This window comes from Bactrocera tryoni, chromosome 4, assembly GCF_016617805.1.
Source record: "Bactrocera tryoni isolate S06 chromosome 4, CSIRO_BtryS06_freeze2, whole genome shotgun sequence".
In the NCBI taxonomy this organism is placed as follows: domain Eukaryota; kingdom Metazoa; phylum Arthropoda; class Insecta; order Diptera; family Tephritidae; genus Bactrocera; species Bactrocera tryoni.
Genome location: NC_052502.1, coordinates 55,969,309 through 55,976,364, shown reverse-complemented (window position 1 = coordinate 55,976,364; position 7,056 = coordinate 55,969,309). Strand labels below are relative to the sequence as shown.

General features: G+C 37.2%; 1 long non-coding RNA gene across 1 annotated transcript; it reads left to right on the top strand.

Moving 5' to 3' along the window:
* The first annotated feature begins 3,485 nt into the window (after positions 1-3,485).
* LOC120775180 lies at positions 3,486-6,124 on the top strand. Its single transcript, XR_005705297.1, has 2 exons — positions 3,486-3,603; positions 5,370-6,124. It is a non-coding gene; the product is annotated as an uncharacterized LOC120775180 (long non-coding RNA).
* Positions 6,125-7,056: the final 932 nt, after the last annotated feature.

Below are 7,056 nucleotides of genomic sequence, written 5' to 3'. Positions count from 1 at the left end.
GAGCGGATGGCTTTGACTTGACTGACCTCCTGCAAGTATTCGCAGCGCTTTTATACCAATTCCTGTGGATTCGCTGCAGGAAAACTCGCAGCGCTGCGCTCATAGTCAAAGATGTGTTCTAATTTCTTCCTTCTCAATGAACTTCATTTCCGCGCTGATTGATTAAATTCGCTTATCGCACATGTGCACCACTGCACCGCGTTAACACGCTTCAAACAGTGCGTGATTGGCCACAAAGACTTCTGTGTGCCTTCTTATGCCGGTACGGATTTGTGTCATAGCGCTTTTTTATCGTTTTCTTCTTAAACAATAATGGTCCTGGTTTGTGAATGAATTTTCCGAAGCCTTGACAATGACGTCAATGAAGTTTCACTTTGAATGCCAAGGACTTGTTTGAGATTCATAAAAATAACTGGACGCCAGTGGAGTACAGTAGTTAATTTATTAATAACAAGTGATGAAATTGTTTTAAATTCACGAACTTTTAAATAACAGCATTTCGTTTTGAGAAAATTTGTTGATCAAACGCTTTTTTTCAGGGAGAAATTTTGTAATTATAGAAAATTCATTGTTTATAGTCGTCGTTTATTCAATACTTGCTCCAATCTCCCGCGCTTTCTGGTATAGCCTGACATATTTGACCGCAACCGCATCTAAATTTTCTGCACATTTCACAGGAAGCGACGTAAAGGTATGTTTTGTTGACGTTATATCTTCGTCTGGCGACTGTGATCGCTAATCTATAGTAACCATACCGTTCATTTGGTTGAACTACAGAATCTGCTCCTATGTTATGGAACATTGTCTTCTTGCAGTATCCAATCATGGTAATTTTCCCCTTCGAGAGTGTTCTGTGAAACACCTCAAAACCCTAAATCCATGAGCAAATCCATGAAGCATCCACAAATATACATTTTTAGGGGTGCTTAACTCTCCTTTGGAAAACAGTTTCTCAACTAATCCGATTATCAAATTTCTTTGCTATTAAGCGTTTCCGACAACTTCTTAATTTAGTCGAAAAATATATTTTTCATTGCGGGTTGCGTTCATCCTAATGGACGGTAGGAGATCGCATGTGTCGGACAAGGAGTTTGGACTCATCAATCTCTCCTCTTTTGCACTTAGTAGTATCTCAAGAAATGGACTTTCAAGGGCACATCATTCCTATTGCAAAGGTAGGTCAGTGGTTTGGTTTTGAACCGAACCTTAAGCATCTCATCTTCAAATTTCACTGCAATAAAACGATAGTGGCGGAATGTAGTGGAGTTTGAAGATGAGATGCTTTAGGTTCAATTCAAAACCAAATCACAGACCTACCTTTGCCCACACAAGGTGGAGTTCTCTTGCAACTTCTCTGGATCATAATTGTTAATGATATTCTGGAAAAGCTGGAGGAAGTCGACTCCCTGGTGATTGGACCACGGAAGACATAGTTCTCACCGTTAAGGGAATATCATCGTTAAGGGAATATCTCTGAATACCGTGTACGAGCTAATCAGGGGTATTATAGAATCGTAAGCAACTGAGCAGCTGAAAACGAGCTTTTTATTAATCCTATCTAAACCGAACTGGTTTTATTCACTGTAAAGCCAAAGTAGAGTAGGCGCATTCACCATTAATGAGAGAATCGCATCTTCGGCCTGCCGACAGAGTTAAGTACCTAGGGATCCTTCATCGAGGAAGGAGCAAGGTATCGGTTGCCATATACTGCTGGTGGGGGCTCTCATCAAATGTACTTCTTAGTTAAGCCTATAATGTTCCACGGGATTTTATTTGGTGGAAGGCACTTGAAAAACTACACACGCGAAAAAATTGGTGAGTGTTCAACGAGCTACTCTAATCAGTATTTGTGTGTAAGAATCACAGCAATTATGGCACAGAATCTGAGAATCTGGGTACTTGGTACTTAGATGAAAGCAAGGCGATATTGCAGGAAACTGTAAGGCTGATCAGTCTGCTAGGACAGGTACTTCAGTCTCAATAACTGCGGATTGCTAACGGCTAGAAGCTTTCGGTGGCTTCCTGTGATTTGCTACTAAACCCCCGTGTCTCGGACCAGCTCAGCAAGCGTTGGTCAACTATCGCAAGGTTATTCTCGCACATAGTAAATAGTAAGAAGTCTAGTAAATTCTTCGCTCTCAGCAAAGCCACCTTTCAAAGGTTAGCGGCGTTCTAACTGGACACTGTCCGATCGGGATTCATGCAGTAAGATTGAATATCTTACCAGCTGGAAGAAGACGAGATAGAATCATTTTAACACTGATATTCGAGGAAGAATGGAATCTTTGTCAGTTCAAGGCAGAAAACCTCATGCCCTTTTACTTTTAGACATCCAGGTGAAATAGCGAAAATACAAGTAGAAATAAAACACCTAAACAGATGTCGTACTACTCAGGGGACCGCTAGCTGATATCCAGAGTTTTTTTAATCTGACTGTACATAGTGTACATAACAGTCTAAGCCTGATTCCTCACCATGATGATGAGGAAACAGCCATTTAACATAACCTAAACTATATTTGTCAATAATCTGTTCATATATCACGTCAGCATGTGACGTCAAAGCATTTTGGATTTTTATTTTTAAATCTGAAACTATTTAACCGTCAACTAATACATAATTTATGACTCTTATTTAGTATATCGTATAAAAATAACCTTACATTATTTGAAATCAATTTGTTTGTATGTATGTATTTAAGTACTTCATTCATTCATAAAAAAGGGTTTCATTCACATTTTTGTGACTTGAGGAAGTAATGAAGTGGCAAAAATTACCGTACAATAAATTTGACATATCATATTTTCAAAATTGACAAAAATAAATCGCCCTTACGACCGTTTCATGATCGTGGGCAATGAGTGCATGACTACCAGCAGATGGGTCCAGAGTTCGAACGCCGGCGAATAAAAAAATATAAAATTTGAGTATTTTAAGTTTTTTACTCCCAAATTTCCAATTTCTGATCAAAAAGCTGCGCTCTAAATGCAGTAGACGTTTGCAAGCGGTTCAATGCTGGCAAAGTCTGTTATGCGAACAGTTTAAGGAAGAGAAACTCGGCCAAAGTGCTAGTCAAGTAAGCTTAACTTCACTCTCTGTTTATTGAATGTTACATTTTTTTTATTTTTTTTTTTTAAATTTTGCCACTTTTATGGCGAAATATAAAATTAATAAATTCCTTAGAAAACCCTTTCCATTTAGAAATCCCTTTCCCTTACGATTCTAACAATATGTGTGTTGGCGCAAGTGCACATTTGTGATAAGAAGAAACCAATCAAAGGAAATTAAATCGAACACTCAATACAGAGAATGATTAATTTTATTTAGCGCCGGTTGAGCGCAGCCTGATAGCATATTACTTGACACTCAGTTAGGCGGAAAATTTAAATTGTATTAAAGGATACACTGCACTTGTATGAGTGTCCACATATGCTTTTGTGCTGAGAGAAAAGTATAAAAGAGCGAATCCATTCTAGCTTAGAGCTTAGTGCATGGATACCGCTCCCACTTGTGTGAGCTAAAGTTTCAAAAATTGTGCCGACGCTGATTGCCTAACTGTAACGTATTTTCGTGGAGAGAGTAGATGTTTGCATTTGAAAATGGGTGAGTTTGTGTTGGTAAATTTTGGAAGTATTAACAACAGTTTTCCTTACCAAACGTTGTAAACTTTTTAGCACACACCAAACCAAATAAACTCTTAAAGTTTTGTCGGTTTCGCATTCTCCTGAATTCTTCTTCTTCTTTACTCACCGCGTACCCGGTTATAGCCGAGCTTACAACAGCGCGCCAGTCGATACTTGCCGATGCCTCTTAATTCGCTGAACTATGTCAAAGTTGTCGTATATCTCGTACTGCTCATCGTTCTATTGCCTGCGATATTCGCCGTTGCAAACGTCCAAAGGACCATAAATCTTCCGCAGAACCTTTCTCTCGAAAACTTGTAACGCCGGCTTAACAGATGTTGTCATCGTTCATGCCTTTGCACCACACAGCGGGACGGGAATGCTGAGTCACTACGAGAGTTTTTTGGTCTTTGTTCGTCGAGAGAGGACTTTACTTCTCAATTTCTTACTCAGTCCGAAGTAGAACCTGTTCTGCAGCTCGAATTATTTTTTCCAGCAGTATTGTTCAACGTCGGTGTACATAGCCGTATTAGTTTTGCGGGGATACCAAATTCAGATCTAGCAGCATAAAGGCAGCTCCTTTTCGTGCTATCAAAAACTGCTTTAAAATCGACGAAGGGGTGAAGTGTGTTTTCACGGGCCTTTTTCAAGATTTGGCGCATGGTGAATATTTGGTCAATTGTTGATTTTCCAGGCCAAAAGCCACACTGATAAGGTCCAATTGATTTGCTGACGGTGGGCATTAACCTTTCACACAGTACGCTCGATAGAACTTTATATGCGATGTTGAGGAGGCTTATCCCACGGCAGTAGGCGCAGATTGTGGGGTCTCCCTTTTTGTGGATAAGGCAGAGCACACTTAAATTCAAATCGTCGAGCATGCTTTCGTTCGACCATATTCTACAAAGAAGCTGATGCATGCTCCTTATCAGTTCTTCTCCATTTGAATATTTGAATAGCTCGGCCGGCAATCCATCGGCCACCGCCGCTTTGTTGTTCTTCAGACGTGTAATTGCTATTCGAACTTCTTCATGGTCGGTCAACGGAACGTCTGCTCCGTCGTCATCCATTGGAGAATCGGGTTCGATATCTCCTGGTGTTATGCTTTCACTGGTATTCAGCAGATTGGAGAAGGGTTTTCTCCATAATTTTACGCCTCTGGGGGTTCTATAAGAGTATGCTCCGGTCTTGAAACCTTCTGTTAGTCGCCGAATCTTTTCGTAGAATTTTCGAGCATTACCCCTGTCGGCCAGCTTGTCAAGCTCTTCGTACTAAAGCATTTCGACATCTCATTTTTTTGTCTGCAAATGCGTCTCGCTTTCCTTCTGAACTCTCGGTATCTATCCCTGCCTTTTAGTGTACTAAATTAGTAGATTTTCTGTGCGTAGATTTTAAGGACCTGTTTGTAGCGTCCATTGCTTTTAGAATCCGCAATTTTAATATTCGGTTTTTAAAAAAGTATTAATTCAATCGTCCACATTAATATTGTCGATTTCAAAATAGATATTATGCACCCATGCCAGCGCTTCTTTCTTGAACTCGATTTTTGGGTTAGTCTTTAGCTCTTTCAGCGGTTTTATCGTACTTCAGGGCATTTTTATCAATATAATAAAAAATATTACAATTGGACTCTCCAAACCCGCGAAATTTATAACTTTAGAAAACTCGTTATCTTCTCAACACACCTCATATATCTGAATATTATACATCTTAAATTTGATATCAAAAACTTTTTTATATTTTCAGAATGACGAAGGCTTACTACAGGGTGCGAGGCGCCCAAACTCAACACTTCTGTTTATTGCCTTTATTTATTTATTTATCTAGTTTAATTTTTTTTAGTAAATTAGAAGCGTACAACATTTTCATAAAGCCTAATCAGTCGAGACCATCCATGCACAAAACAAAAATGAGTTAAAAACATATTAACGGTTATTTTTTGTGGTTACATAAACGTTGCTGACGCTCCAACAAAACTTTGTGCGCATTGCTGAAAGAATTCTCACTTCAGTTAATATAATTTAACACAATAAAAACAAAAACAATTATGGACAACTTTCGAGCGTGTGTAAATTGGACTACCCTACTAGATGGAAATGTGAATCACAATAACTAAACTTAGTAGCACATAAGTATGTGAAGCGAGTGAAATTATACGCCATTTCATGTATATATAACCAGTAATTAACCAAAGCTTACTACTTGTTGCAAAATTTTCAAAATATTACAAAAATATGCTAGAAAAGTGTTGAAAAATTTTCATGCTTTCCTGAAGCCTAGAATTGAAGAATGTGAGAATTATAATCATACCTACATACATAGATGTATATGAAATATGCTATAAATTAATTGTCATTATCAAAATAAATTGTTGTGTGTGTATTAATTAAAGTTTATTATGCTCTACTCAGTCCTTAAGTCATCATCTAGTATGAATATTCGAAGACCTCAAAACATGTTGCTGTTGTTTGGGATTACAAAACAAAAAAAAAACATAATGACTTAGAAAGAGCATGACATTTTGAATTTTGGTTGCGAAATACAATAAATTTGGCACTAAATCTCAAAATTAAAAATACAAAATTATACGATATTAATTGACTATATGTATAATCATATGTAAATGCACCAATACGGCGATACAAGAAATACATATATACATATATATACTATGTTTACTAAGCGATTTCAGGAGAAATGAGCACTTATGTAACACATTATACCAAGCATTATAAATATAAATAAAAATATGTAAATGTGCAAATTTAACTTAAGAGAGTTTCACAAATATTAATTATTATTCAAATGTTCAACTATAATTGCATGCGTTTAATGAAAAAATATAACTTTAGTGTTGGGTGAAATGAAAAATGAAGTTGTTTCTTTATGTTTCAATGTTTTTGTTGTTACAAAAATTAAGTGGGTTTGGAGAATGGACTCTGGATGTATATAAATTTGGTTTAATTTTGGTTAGGTAGACTTGAGTAGTAAAGAAGAAGAAGTAAATTTGAGCAGAAATTGTATTATTTCATTACTTTGAGATCTAAATCTACATGCAACCGTTCTCAAAAGTACTATATATCCACCATAAATCCTTGTTTCTAAACATCAGTTTGTTATTCATTACTATATGAATGATTTATTTAACTGATATAAAGGGTGATCCATCTCGAGGCTTCTTACTTTTTTAAAGAAAAAATACAGAAACTTCAAGTTTAATGGGGAATGTTTATTACCATTCGAAAGAACGTTCTTTGGTATTTATTTTTTTGAAGATTATCTATTTCAAACATTGACCGCGGCTACGTCTGCGATGGTCCAATTTTCGATGATTCGTTCGAGCATTTCGACTGTTAACTGGTGAATGGCACGCATGCTGTTTTGCTACATAGGCCTGAATCGAAGCGGGATTATCTGCATAGACTTTAGAGTT